This window comes from Podarcis gaigeae (assembly GCF_964106915.1).
Source record: "Podarcis gaigeae genome assembly, chromosome: 17".
Lineage (NCBI taxonomy): Eukaryota > Metazoa > Chordata > Lepidosauria > Squamata > Lacertidae > Podarcis > Podarcis gaigeae.
The window spans coordinates 24,780,537-24,793,670 of record NC_139694.1 but is presented as its reverse complement, the minus strand read 5'-3'; the positions used below and the strand labels follow the sequence as shown (position 1 = coordinate 24,793,670).

At 49.4% G+C, this 13,134-nt stretch overlaps 1 protein-coding gene across 3 annotated transcripts in view; it reads right to left on the bottom strand.

Annotated features, from left to right (window-relative positions):
• ELAVL2 (ELAV like RNA binding protein 2) overlaps positions 1 to 13,134 on the bottom strand; it is a 152,399-nt gene that overhangs the window by 118,562 nt on the left and 20,703 nt on the right. The window contains exon 1 of one of the 3 annotated variants that reach the window (XM_083719462.1): positions 4,932 to 5,607. The exons of 1 other annotated variant lie outside the window; for it this stretch is intronic. The gene's annotated coding sequence lies outside the window, so the exon portion shown is untranslated. Of the gene's footprint in view, positions 1 to 4,931; positions 5,608 to 13,134 lie in introns of those variants that run through there. One more of the 3 variants, XM_083719455.1, reaches the window with a different exon arrangement.

The window sequence follows — 13,134 nt, the reverse complement described above, 5'->3', positions numbered from 1 at the left end:
AAATCCTGCTGAAATTAATGGTGTCAGATGGTGAATATGGTCGTGGGCTTGCTCGGAAACAATTTCCTTTGTTTGCCATAGGAATTAATTGCACATGGCAACAGTGTAATAAATAAAATCAATGGCTTTACTTCTGGGAGAAGGTGGAATAGGATCGGGTTGTTAGAAGGCCATCCGAAGCTCCGGGGGTGCCAACTTGAATGAAATATTGGGGGGACCAGGCAAGCTCCGCCCCACAGAATCAATCACATGACAAGGACACCATTTGAATAGCAATGTCCATTACAACTTTTAGAAGACCTCTGAAGGCCGCCCTGTATGGGGAAGGTTTTAATGTTTGACGTTTTATTATGTGTTTATATTTTGCTGAAAGCCACCCCAAGTGGCTGGGGAAACCCAGCCAGATGGGCGGGGTATTAATAATAATAATAATTTCTACTACTGTAGTAGTAGTACTACTACTACTACTATTAGGGACCGGCCCCCTAAAATACTTTATTGGGGGGACCTCGGCCCCTAGGAGTTGGCTCCTATGCTAAGCTCACAGCCATACATACTTGGAGGAAAATATTTCCGAGTTACATGGCGCTTACTCGCAGTTGGAGGTACGGAGGGTTACAGCCATGGAATAATATGCGCAATTATAAGGAAGCCAACCCCGTTGGAACTAATGCGGGCGGCCCAATCCTAGGCATGCAGGCGTGGTGAGCACAAGTCCCACTAAACTCATTAGCACCGACTTCCAAGTGCACAGAATCGGGCTGCGCGGCTGTATAACCGAACGCTTGGTACAATTTAGTGTGCACACTTCTTTGGGAGTAATGCGCCCCTATACTCGACGAGACTTCCTTCAGCTTAAGCACGGGAAGCCAGTAAGCAGCTAGACCTGATTTTGGAAGCCGTCCTCCTACAACTCAAGTCAATGACTCCGGAGTAAACTGTGTCGAACGAGCGCCTTTTTGGCTGCAATCCACCAAGCCTCTTAACTCTGCAGAACATCTCGTGAAAGATTAATGGGAGACTATGGAGCTACGTGAAGGGAAATCGTTGGTGGCTCTCGTCCATAAAGCACTTAAGCCGTCATGCCAAGATTCGCCGGTCTGAACAAAAGAGGGGGGCGGGTTGCAAGCATCCTGCCTTAAAAACATGTTTAGCTTTCAGCTGCCTTAAGTGCTTTCTAGATAGGTGTGGTCATGGCCCTGTGCGCAGTCTTTCTCACCAGCGACTTCTAAGGAGTTGGAAAAGGCGTTTGACTGTCTTCAAGGGCATTGTGGAGACCTCCGTCCTTGTCCAACCCTCCGAATACGGAACAGCAGCGCCCCTCAGATCCAGAAAGCAGGAGCCGAACTGCAGCCTCGACGCCCCCCCCCCTCTCTCTCCAAGGACCGCGTGCAGCAGCCCACTTCACCGGGAAGCAAGCCCCACCGAGTTCAGTGGGGCCTGGGCCCACCACGGAAAATGATGGCAGTCTCGCCTAGGCGAAGGCAGCAGCTTGGGCTGACTCCTTTGGGGGGCAACGGGCCTAAAGCTCGGTTGAAATTCAAGAAGGGCCGGATTAAGTGGCTTCAGGATTGCGCGCGCTCCGCGCCTGCTGGACCGCACCTAGAGCGGGCCGTCGGCGCAGGAAATCACGGGAGACAAATTCAGAAGGGCAGCTTTGTAGCGATTCAATAAATCGGCAGCAGCTCTCGTAAACGCGGAACGACCGAGTCCTGCCCTCGAGGCAGCTCTAAATCCCACCGACTACAACAAGCATTATTTGCTACCGGCTTCCGCCATACATAGCTTGACCTTCACCAGACAATTAGGTGGCATTGCTCGCACCTGCCCCCCTAGCGGAGTACTTCCTTCCTCTGCCAGGAGGCTAATCTCCTTCACCTGCAGCCTTGCGCAGGGGAGGTTTAGCCGGCGCAGAGCCGGGATGGAGGCTCCCTTAAAGCGGCGCGCCCTTGAAGCCCCCGAGACGCGCTCAGCGCAGGCCTACAGCCCGGTTTTATTAGGAAGAGCTGCTTCGGAGTCACCTTGGCCATCTTACTCCCCCAAGCAGAGCTGCTTCTGTTGGGTGGTGGAGAGAGGAGGGCAGATAAGGTCCGCGTGGCTTCTTGGGGAGGGAGGGGGGTCTACCCAGAGGCCATCTGCTCCCACCCACCACAGAAAAAGAAACAAGTAGCTCCTTAGGAAGCTGCCTCGCCCAGGCAGTCTGCCATGGGTCCCATCTTGGCCAGTGTTGCTCACATTGACAGGTAGCGGCTTTCCAGAGTTTCAGACACGCCCGACCTCCTGATGAAGGGCTTGAACGGGGAACTTTCGAGCGTGCAAAACATTTGCCCTATAGCACTTCCACCTGGCCTTCTTCCGTAGCATATATAAGCTTTCCACGTTTTTACTGCAACTACTGATGGTGACCACCCGTCTCCCAACCATCTGTATTGGGGTGGTTGTACCCCTACGTAGCCCCAGTACTCCAAATATTAAGTACGCTCGGTTGTAAGTGCCAACGGTCACGCTGAGTTTGGATTCTATACCTCCCTCTCTCTTTCTCTAAAAAAGCGTGCCTTCCACAAAGAGAGCAGCTCAACTTCTCAGCGTTGAGTGCCTGGCAATGTCACTTTGCAGCGTGGCCTGAAAAGGAGAGATTTAAAAGCCAGCCGAGCTGGCGCAGGGAGACGAAAGACCAAGCGGGGTTTTTTTTGGGGGGGGGGGCACCACCAACACGAAGCACGTTCCAAACCCCTCCAGAAGAAGGTTCCTTATTACACTGATCCTCGTTTAAAGTAAGAAGGGCGGAGAGACCCTCTTGGGAATTCTGACGCTGCCAAACCCCTCAGCCACTTGCTCCAGATGAGTCCCACTAATGTCTCCCCCCATCGCCGCGGCCAGAGCTTTGAACACTGCAGCCTTGCGCGCGCCTGAGCGCATCTCGAGGCCGTGCAGGGCGAATAAAACGTCGTCTGATATTCTGAGCAATATCTGATAAGCAGGCTCCAAGGCATGCAAGGGGTGTGCTTCAGAAATATAACACACTGACTATACCTGGGTTTCTCTCTCTAGCTCTACGTAGTCGCCCCCGCAAAAAAATCCCACAACACCACAAAACCCACCCACCCTGAAGGCAGCTGGTTAAAAAACACAAACCCCACCACCCTTCAACTGTTAATTAAATCTCGGCGCTTCGATCCCAATTTCCTTTGCTGCCCAGTTGGAACAAACCAAAGGGAAACAGGGCGCCCAGGCTACCGATTTGTTCAGAGTGATAGAGCTCTACTGTTAAATGCTTCCCGGAAGCGAAATAGGTGGATACATACACACATACATACATACATACATACATACACACATAGCAACGTGCTGGGCATAAATTAAGCTACAACAGCAAGCCGGAGCCGCTCCTAGCCGAAATCCAAGGCCCCGGGGCGAGCCTGCGGCCACTCACACATAACCAAAAAACGACACACACACAGAGAGAGAAAGAGAGACTGCCACAATCTCATCGCCCCATGTCCCCCCACCTTTTGCCACCAACTTCTTCCATGCAATATTCAAGGACGCGGAGGGAGTGGTGTGTGTGTCCTTCATTAAACCATAGGAGCAGACGCTTTCTCCCCCAAATGCTGACACCAGGCGAAACGAGAGCGGGCTGGGGACTACGAACGCCTCGCCTCCTCTCCAGCATGGTATCAGTTTCACAATAGGAGGGGACTGTGGGAGGACTGTCTCGTCGCCCGGCTGATTCTACGCTTTCTCGCCTTCAGGGGACCGATTTCTGGTTCCTGGGCTCTCGAGCCGGCCGCCCTCGCAGCCGCAGTTTCAGGACCAAGGACAGCGACGCGAGGAAACGCTTCGCTCTCCGCCCAAGCAAGGTACGCGAGCCGGGCTGCCAGCGAGGACGTCTTTCGGCTGCATCAAGAGCTGAAGCATCTTTCTCTCCCCCCCCCCCCCCAACTCACCACCCTTCTCAGCTTCCTCAGAACAAAGAAAATCGTGTCTCCCGGATATAAAAGCGGAACTCTCCCTGCAGAGCGCTATAATTGTCATTGGAAGGTTGTTTAAAAGTCTGGTTCTCCCACCCTGCTGCCACCTCCCCATTTTAATACACACACACACACAAATATATATATATATATATATATATATATATATATATACTGGCACATCTCCAGCCAGCAGCTCTGACAACTAACACACACCAGGATCTGCAAATTTTCGCCAATATCAAGCTACTGCTTCTCCCATCTCGTCTCTTGTCTGCTGTGTGTGCGCGCCTCTGTCTCTCCTACCCACCCACCTCCCCGCCCGCCGCCGCCGTTTCCACCTTCTCTTTCTTTCCAAGCCACCCAATGCTATTTGGTTAATGCAATTACAGCGGCGAGCTTATCCCGTCTGATCTGCAAACGCCGGGTTTAAGCTCCTCAAAGCGATGCTCATTCCATTCATTCATCCTCATGCCCTGTGTGTTGGGTACTTTCCGCTGGTCCAACGCGAGAGACGCGTTTCACGATCAGAGGTGGGTTTTTTTTGTTTTTTTTGTTTTTTTAAAAAAGACTGTGAACTTTACACCTCCAGCTAAGCTGCTGTATTTTTCTCCAGCGTTTTGCTCCCTGTGAGCACCTAGCTGCCTAAACGCAAGTAATATACATATATAACGTATATCATCTACCAACTGCTCTATCTCATGCAGATATTTCTACAACGGTGCAGCGGGTCTCTAACCCTATTAGCAGGGGGCACCAAGCGCTGAAAACCGAGCACAGAAGTGTGTGTGTGCGGTAAACTTAATTGTCTACGACTTTTGGTCCTCCTCCCTCTGTGGGCGAGGTAGCCGCCCTAAGGGCGAGCAGAGACACGAAACAGCAAGAGTAATAATAATAATAATAATAATAATAATAATAATAATAATAATAATAATATAGTAACAAAAAAGCGCAACTTACCTTTCTCGCTTCAGTTTTGAAAAAGAAAAAGAAAAAAGAAAAAAAGGGGGAAAAGGTAGCGGTGTCCCAATAAAGATGAGTAAGAAGCAAAAGGGGGAAGGTCTCACGACAACACCCAAAACCTAAATTGTGGACAGTTGTAAACAGAAGAAAATAAAAAATGGAGGGAGGGGGGCGGAGAAATGTAAAAGAAGATTGAAATATATATATATATATATATATATATTGTTATTATTATTTTTAAAAGCTGCTTTCTTTCTCCGCTCCCACAGCGCGGGAAGAAATTTGGGAAGGGGGGGATGAAAAAATAAAGAAAGGGGGAAGAACTTAAAAAAAATAAGGAGCGTGGCAAGAGCGAAGGTTCCCCTGTTACAACACAACTAAACAGAAAAAGGGGGGGAGGGGAGGATAAATAAAAGGTAGGAACAAAGGAAAGAAGGGATGAAAGGAGGGTTTCCTAAAGGGCTGCCTCCCTCTCTCTGCCTCCTTCGCTCTAGCAGCTCCCAATCGAAGTGGGCTGCTGCATCTCTTTAAGTGAGAACAGGCACGAGGGGGGAGGACGCCTTAAATGGGAGGCGAAGTGGAGCACAGATTTATAGGAACCGTATCACCCGGCGCTCCTCTGCTTCCGCACGAGGGTGCGCGCCTATGTGTCTCTGCAGCCGCGCCAGGCTCTCCCACCTATCCCGAGTGCCACGCGCGGAAGTATACGCCGGAGCCAGGGACAGCTAAGCTTGCTCGCAGGCCTTGCGGAGCCCCCGATTGGTCCGGCAGGCTCCGGCAGGCACCGCCCCGGCGGAGAGGCTGCTCCGGATTGGCCGCAGGGCCGTGTCACTCCGGAGGGCTCAATGGAGTCCCGTTTCAAGGGTGCGTTGCGCCGAGCAGGGCAGGCAAGGCAGAGAGAGAGAGAGAGGGGAGAGGCAGCGCAGGAAGCGAGCAGCGCAGGGATTGAGCGAAGTTGCCTCTCCTCCCCTTGTCCTTCTCTTGCCCAGCACCCGCCCTCCCTTTCTGTCTGTCTTTCTCTCTCTTTTGGAGAGGAACTTCCACACGCCAGACGAAATGCAAGACGTTGGCAATGCTTGCCACATTTTTTTTTTGCAACAGCAGGCTGAATCACTGCTCGATCGGCTGGGTTTAGGTCGGATGCTGCCGCCACGATTCTTTAGACGGAGGAAGGAGGTCTGATCTAACCCGCTTTTGGGGGGGGGTTGTCACGAGTTCTCTTTACCAAAGAGTAGGCACCCCTCTCTTACACAGAGATACACAATTAGATGTTCACCACCCCCTTCCAGTACACACGGTCTGCCACTATGTAGGTCAGCCAACTGAAGAGAAGGAAGCAAGGAAGCACACCTTGAAGACTTGTAGGGACTTGTGTTCACCGGGAGAACACAAAATTCTTTCTTTAAAAGGGGGGGGGGGTAAAAGCAGCTCCATCCCAACTGCAGAGTCTTTTGCACTTGCCATGCGTTTGAATTTCACAGGGCGTCTACCGGTCTTCCCTTTGAGGAGGAAGAAGCCTGTTAAGCTGAATCTGCCCCCCTCCCAGGCTGCCTAAGAAGCGTTTTTCAGGGTCCTGCCTCCCACCTCCCGCCCTCAACTTCCCTCCTCTCCAGGAAAGTTGCTCGCCATCCTTCCAAGATGCTCTCCTAAGCTGCTAGGGCGGAGAGAGGGATGCTGATGGTGGCGGTAGCGGCGGCGGCGGGGGGTGGGTGGGGGGAAGCAAAGACTCCCCCCCCCCCACCTCCACTCGACCTCCTTGCCGATTGTTCTGACTTAATTCTGTTTGAGAATGGTTTTTTTCCTCCTACCTCCCCCGGTGGGTACACCGCAGCAGCTTTCCGTGCCTTTGCCCTTCCGTGTCCTTCTCTTGTACTTCAATCTCTCTCGCTCTCTCTCCAATCGGAAATGCCTTCTAGACTATATTTGGTGGGAGAGGGAAGGAGGAAGGGGCGAACCGCTACGTGTAACATCTAAGCACTCTATGCCCCCGGGGGAGGCGGTATTATATGCCCATCCCTCTCCTCCCCCCCAAACGAAGTACAACCGAAGATTTTGCATGTGGAGAGGAGTGCCAGAAAGTAGGTAGGGACCGTGAGATTAATGTTAATTTGGGACCCCCGGGAGTGTGTCCTTAAGTGTTTACAGGGGATGAAAGGGACGGATGCCAGAGCCGTCGGTTATCCGACTATTTGGTCCCTACAATATCAGGATTCAATCGACGTCAGATGGAGGGTGTGTGTGTGTTCATTTCTACACCGCCTAGCCGCCTTCAGGTGAACTAAAATGGGCGCTTCATCCTCAAACGAACCTTTCCCCTTGGGCTGAAGTTGGTACTGTGAAGCATTGGGATAACGCTAACTCCTTAAACGCTGTCTGCCTCTTTGGGGGGAATGTGGGATGGGATGGATCCTGAAACCCTAAAACAGAAGAGGTGGGGGAGGGAGGAACAGAACAGTGCTGTCTTTATGACTGATGCCTTAGTTAGGTTTTAAAAGGATACCCACCTCGACGATGAACGTGGGGTTACATTTACAACGTTGGGGTCCCGTAAAAAACCAGGACTTTTTGTTTGTTGCTTTTGAGATTTTAGATGTGGGCTCTGCCTAATTATGACCACCTTTGTTTCACTAGTGATGCCATCATTAGAACAAGAAAGGCAGGCTGTTTTTTGTTCCCTTTAACGCTCTAGCCATGTGTTATAGACACGCCCCTCATTCAGGAGCATCTCTTGATGAAGCCAGCTATTATATGTCAAATCGGCGTTTGAAGGACGAGTTGGGGTGGAGGAGGAGGAAGAATGGAGAGCAGCGGCAACCTGGACTATTGATAGGCTAAAAGAAGTAAGACCAAACTCTCTTTGGAGTTGCCTAAGTGACTAACTTGGGGGGAGATGTTTTAAGGGGAGAGTTGGCAGCCTTGGAGAAGAAAGGAAGGAGAGTAACCTTGCGAAATGCCAGAGCTGATTAAAACGTGCAGCAAAGTGGCATTCTGTCTTCAGTGGAATCGATTAAAAACAACACTCTTGCTAAGTTTTCAAAAGCAGCTGCTCTAGAGAAATCCCTCGAAGGTGTGTATCTTTTCTCTCTCTCTCTGTTTTAACTTAAGAAATGGGGTTTCGTCAACTTTCCCCAAGGACTACCAGGAGATTCTAGAAAAAGACGCCACATGCCAACCTTGTACACAGTGCAAATGCCATGTTAACCGCTAGTTTGAACTCATTTCTTTTCTTTTTTTTAAAAAGGCACCCGTAAGTTTACAAACACTTAGCAAAGTAGCAAGTGAAATTAAGCAGATGTTCTCATCCATCAGACTGACCTGAAGGTCTTACCGCCAGGTCCCTCCCCTGTCCCATTCCTGTTTAGGCAAAAGATGGTCCTCATCTTTTTTTCTTTTCTTTTAATCTTTTGATTTTTTTAAACTTTGCAGACATCGACGTTTGACACATAACACAAAGAAATAAATAAAGAGACTCTTTTTCTGTTTACACAGCTGCTTTTTCTAGGTAAGAACACAGCGACAAAAAGAAAAAGTAACACACACAACAGTGCTCTTCAAAAATAACAGGACCATCACTTTTCGGACGCGGGCAACATACTTTTTAGAGTTGAGTAGGTCCTGCTACCACCCAGTCACTCGCAAACCAAACTCAATAATTTAGGAAGTTAGCAATTTCAAGAAAACAACAACAACAACAAATAAACAAGTTGTTTTTAACGCGCCTGCCCGGGAAGGTACATTTCATGTGGCAGAAGAACACTTTTTGGGGGCTGGACGGGGTGGGGAAAACAAAGGAACCATCCCCAAATCTCGGCAATCTCTTAATCTCCAGTTTCCACTCTAAAACTAAAGTTGGGGAGTTTCAGGACCATGGACAGAGGCGCCCAACGCTCCTTAGCCAAAGCAGCTCACTTCTTTCTCCTTGCTTTATCAGCCATCTCCCACGGTCGGCGAACGAGGAAGTCACACAGCAGCTAAGAGCCAAGTTGAAACACACACAAATTCTCTTTTTAGAAAACCATTGTTTCACAAGAGCTGTAAAGCGCGTCGGTTAGAAAGAGAGGCTCGCTTGTCCACGCTCAAACAGGGAGCGGGGACGGGAAGGGGGACTTCAGCAGAAAAATATATATCTGAGATGTAACTGTCTATTCCGTTTGGAAAGCATGTTATCTCAAGGCGATAGTGCTGCCCATGTGTGAAATTGTGCGAGTTGAGAGATCGGTCTTTAAAAGAGCTTCTTTTTGAAAGGGCTCTCATAAGGTCATGTTTACTGGGCGTGCTCCCTAAACGCAAAAGAAGTATATAATAAACGGGAGGGCTCCAGCGCACGAAATGGTCTAGGCGTTGCTTAATTCAACACACTGCCTCTTGCAACGTCTTTCTCTCTCTCTTAACTGGAGAGAGAAAGTATCGCTTCTTTCCTTGTTGCAAAATAGCCACCGAACGGGCCTCAAGCTTCAACTGACTCACTTGTTCCGACGCTCCGTTTCAGTTCCTTTCAGTGGACGCCTGTTTCGGAGTGTCTTTCGGAGCGCCACTTGGGCTCCACACTTCCTTGGGGATAAACCAGTGCTGACTTCCGAGTAGACACTGACAGGATGTTGCTACTTGGAAGGAAGTCCCGCTGACACGAAAGCTTGCAGCCTTAAGCCTCTTGCCGAGAACTGAGTCCAACTGAACCCAATGAAGATTTCTTCCAAATCATACACGTGTGTGTGTGAAACATATATACAGTATATATATCTCACGCCTAGACTCGCGCTGCGCATGTTGGCAGCAAGTTTAGGAGTTGCGAGCCTGACTAAGCAACACCACTTCTTCTTCTTCTTCTTCTTCTTCTTCTTCTTCTTCTTCTTCTTCTTCTTCTTCTTCTTCTTCTTCTTAAAAATAAAATAAAATGATGATGATGATGATGCAGCCTGAATACAAATGAGCTTTCTGCTCCCCCCCCCCACTCCCCTTGAATGCTTGGTATGTACAAAGGCAGTTGCGAAGAAGGGGTTGCTTTTAAAAAATTATTCTTTGCGGGAAGGGCAGGAGCAATCTCTTAACTTCTTGAAAGGGAAGATAAATGATCGTTATTTGGATTCAGACTGGAGGAAGCCATCTGCTTGCTTTCTCGTTGTTATCCCTCGCTCATTTGCTAGGTTATTTTTTTTAAGGGTGTGGGGGAGGCAGACGGGGGGAGTTTCTGGCTTGCTGCTTGTGGGCAGGGGGTCCCTCTCCTCCTACACCCCCTCCCTCTTCTCTGCAACTTGGACGCGGATACATGCCGCAAAGCCATGCCTATCAGCCAGGCGATCATTCCCATCTCTTTTCTCTCCCCTTCTCCCTCTCCCTCCCTTAGTCTCTGTCACTCTGCAACCCCCCGCACCTCGACCCAGCCACCCAGCCACCCTCCCCCTTTTGTGCTCGGATCAAACGCCCCGCACAACAGAGAAAGTGACAGCAGCAGGCCAGGGTAACAAAGCCACAGTTTGTACCGAAAGACAGACCGGGGCCCGGAGAGACACGGCGGCGAGAGAAACAGCTGTCTTATCAGCGCGCTGCAGAGATGGAGATGGCTCTAGAGGTCTTCGACAGATAATCACTTGAATGGGGCGGCGGGCTGAGCAGGGATGGAGGGGGGGGGGAAGAGAAGGATGAAGGGAGGCGAGCTTGCAATGCGCCAAACTTTCGCCTCCAAAGGCCATCCAGGTGCTGTAAGGGAGCAAGCAGCAAGCACAGCCCCAGCTGCGTTGTGTTCTGGCAAATAAAGACATAAAGCCCTCCCCACCCCCAAATATATGCTTACACGCACCTGCTGCGCTGTATTCCAGCGGGTTGGGCTAGATGACCCCCGATTCTACAATTCTATGAAATTAAGAAGTTGAGATGTGGGGTGGGGAGGTGGGATTAGAGAGCACGTTGCTGGCAGGACACTTAAAGGGCACGTATATTGTGCAATGCCTTTCCACTTGCAAGGAGAGAAGCTTCTCCCCCGAGCCTTGATTCGGGGAAGAGAGAGAGAGAGAGAGAGAGAGAGAGAGAGAGAGAGAGTCGAGAAGCCAATATTCCATGTCCTCAAATGGCCCCTGGATTAGGCATGGAATAGCGGGATCTCGTGTTCTGCTGGAGACAGGAGTCCCTCGTCGCAACAAAATTCATCTTCACAACCGCACTGTGAGTCCACGCACAGAATCGTTCCTTTGAAAGACAAATGGGGACTGCATGTTGGGTGTGCACGTGTGCTAAAGCAGTTTATCTAAATAAAAGGCCCCAATAAGTTTAGATGTTGTGTTGTGTTGAAGATGGCTTCGCTTCCCGTACCGCACAGAGACACAGACACTTCATCTCCCAGGGATCATAAATTTGCCAACTCCTCTCTGAAGGTGGTGGTGGGGGAGCCTGACTAATGAGTTTTGGAATAATTACTGAATTGGTGTAAGAAAAATGAGCCATATGTTTGTGTAAGCAACAAATCCTGTTGGAAAGGCTAATGGTGTCAAGGACTCGGCTCTTCCATGCTTTAGCAGGGAAATGGGCTCCTGTTGAAATGAGGCTTTGTTTATTTAGCTGAAGATAGAAAGGTTGGAGAGAGTGGTCTAACGGGTGAAAGTTGCCGCTGCAAATCTCAGCCCCTTCCCTAATATATGGGACAGCCACCAGCAAGTTCCTTTTTCTCAGACAATGCACCTTGCAATGGAGGGAGAATAGTAACAAGGCCTTACAGGCTTATTGTTAAGATTGCTGAGATACACTTTTCAAAATTTAGAACAGAAAATATTTTATGGTTAGGCAGCCAGCATAGCTGGGGATTTCATAGGATTTATTTTATCTCTTAATGTCTTCACTTAAATTTCTAAATGGACACAACCAGCCTTTTATGACTTGTTCACTAATCTGGTCACTCTAGACCTGTGTTTCCCAAACTTGGGTCTCCAGCTGTTTTTGGACTACAGTTCCCATCATCCCTGATCACTGGTCTTGCCAGGTAGGGATGATGGGAGTTGTAGTTCAAAAACAGCTGCAGACACAAGTTTGGGAAACACTGGTCTAGTTATATATTTATGTATATAAAACATCTGGCTAGGGTGTGTGTGTGTGTGTGTGTGTACTGGCTTCCTACTACCATTGGCCCTATAAGGATGGTCAGAAGTCAGGGATGATGAGAACAGGAATGTTTGGAGAGCCAAAGGTTAGCCACCCCTTCTCTAAAAATACACAAGGCAGCAAATAGCAATAAGTCAAAGCATGCAATAAAACAGAACGCCTAAAAAATACCCAACAGCAGAACACGCCTACACAAAGCACAAAGCGGATTTTCAAACAACCAGGTATCTTCAGCCAGTAAAACCATTCAGTTCAGCTGCTTTAAAACCATTTGTGGCTCCAAAGTCCTCCTATACAGTGGTACCTCGGGTTACATGTGCTTCAGGTTACAGACTCCGCTAACCCAGAAATAGTACCTTGCGTTAAGAACTTTAAGTGGTGCTTCAGGTTAAGAGCAGTTTCAGGTTAAGAACGGACCTCTGGAATGAATTAAGTACTTAATCCAAATTACTACTGTACCAGAAGGATGTTCCCATCCAGTGGAAATCCATTTAAATGGAGGCCAGACTAGCCTCCAGAGGCTGCGTACGGCCAGTGAAAAGGTCCTCTTTGTGGCTTCAGCTAGGCATACTTCTGCAGATGCTGGGATATACTGATGAGCTGAAAGAAAGCATGCACCATGCATCACAAAGCATTTGGCTCCTGCTTTGGTGCCTGTGGTTTACTGGGCGCAGGCAGAGTTGATACCAGAAGATGAAATCCCAACAGTGGGTTTCATAGCAAATGCTGGAGAGCCATTGACTCAGGTATCTAAGCAAGCAGCCATGTAATTTGTATGACATCATGTGCACAGAACAGCATAGTCCTGCATTTTCAGGCCCACTTTGGATAGCACTACTCACTGTAAGGCCATAACAAACAATAGGTGACTTCTGTCAGCGTGGATCAGAATCAATAAGAACATTTGCAGTTACCATTTTGTTTTCCTAATATTCCATCAGTGGGGGGGGGGGGGACGGGGACGGGACATGCTCCATGTTTGCCATTAGTAAAGGGGGTAAAGGGGAACCCTGACCATTAGGTCCAGTCATGACCGACTCTGGGGTTGCGACGCTCATCTGGCTTTATTGGCCGAGGGAGCCGGTGTACAGCTTCCGGGTCATATGGCCAG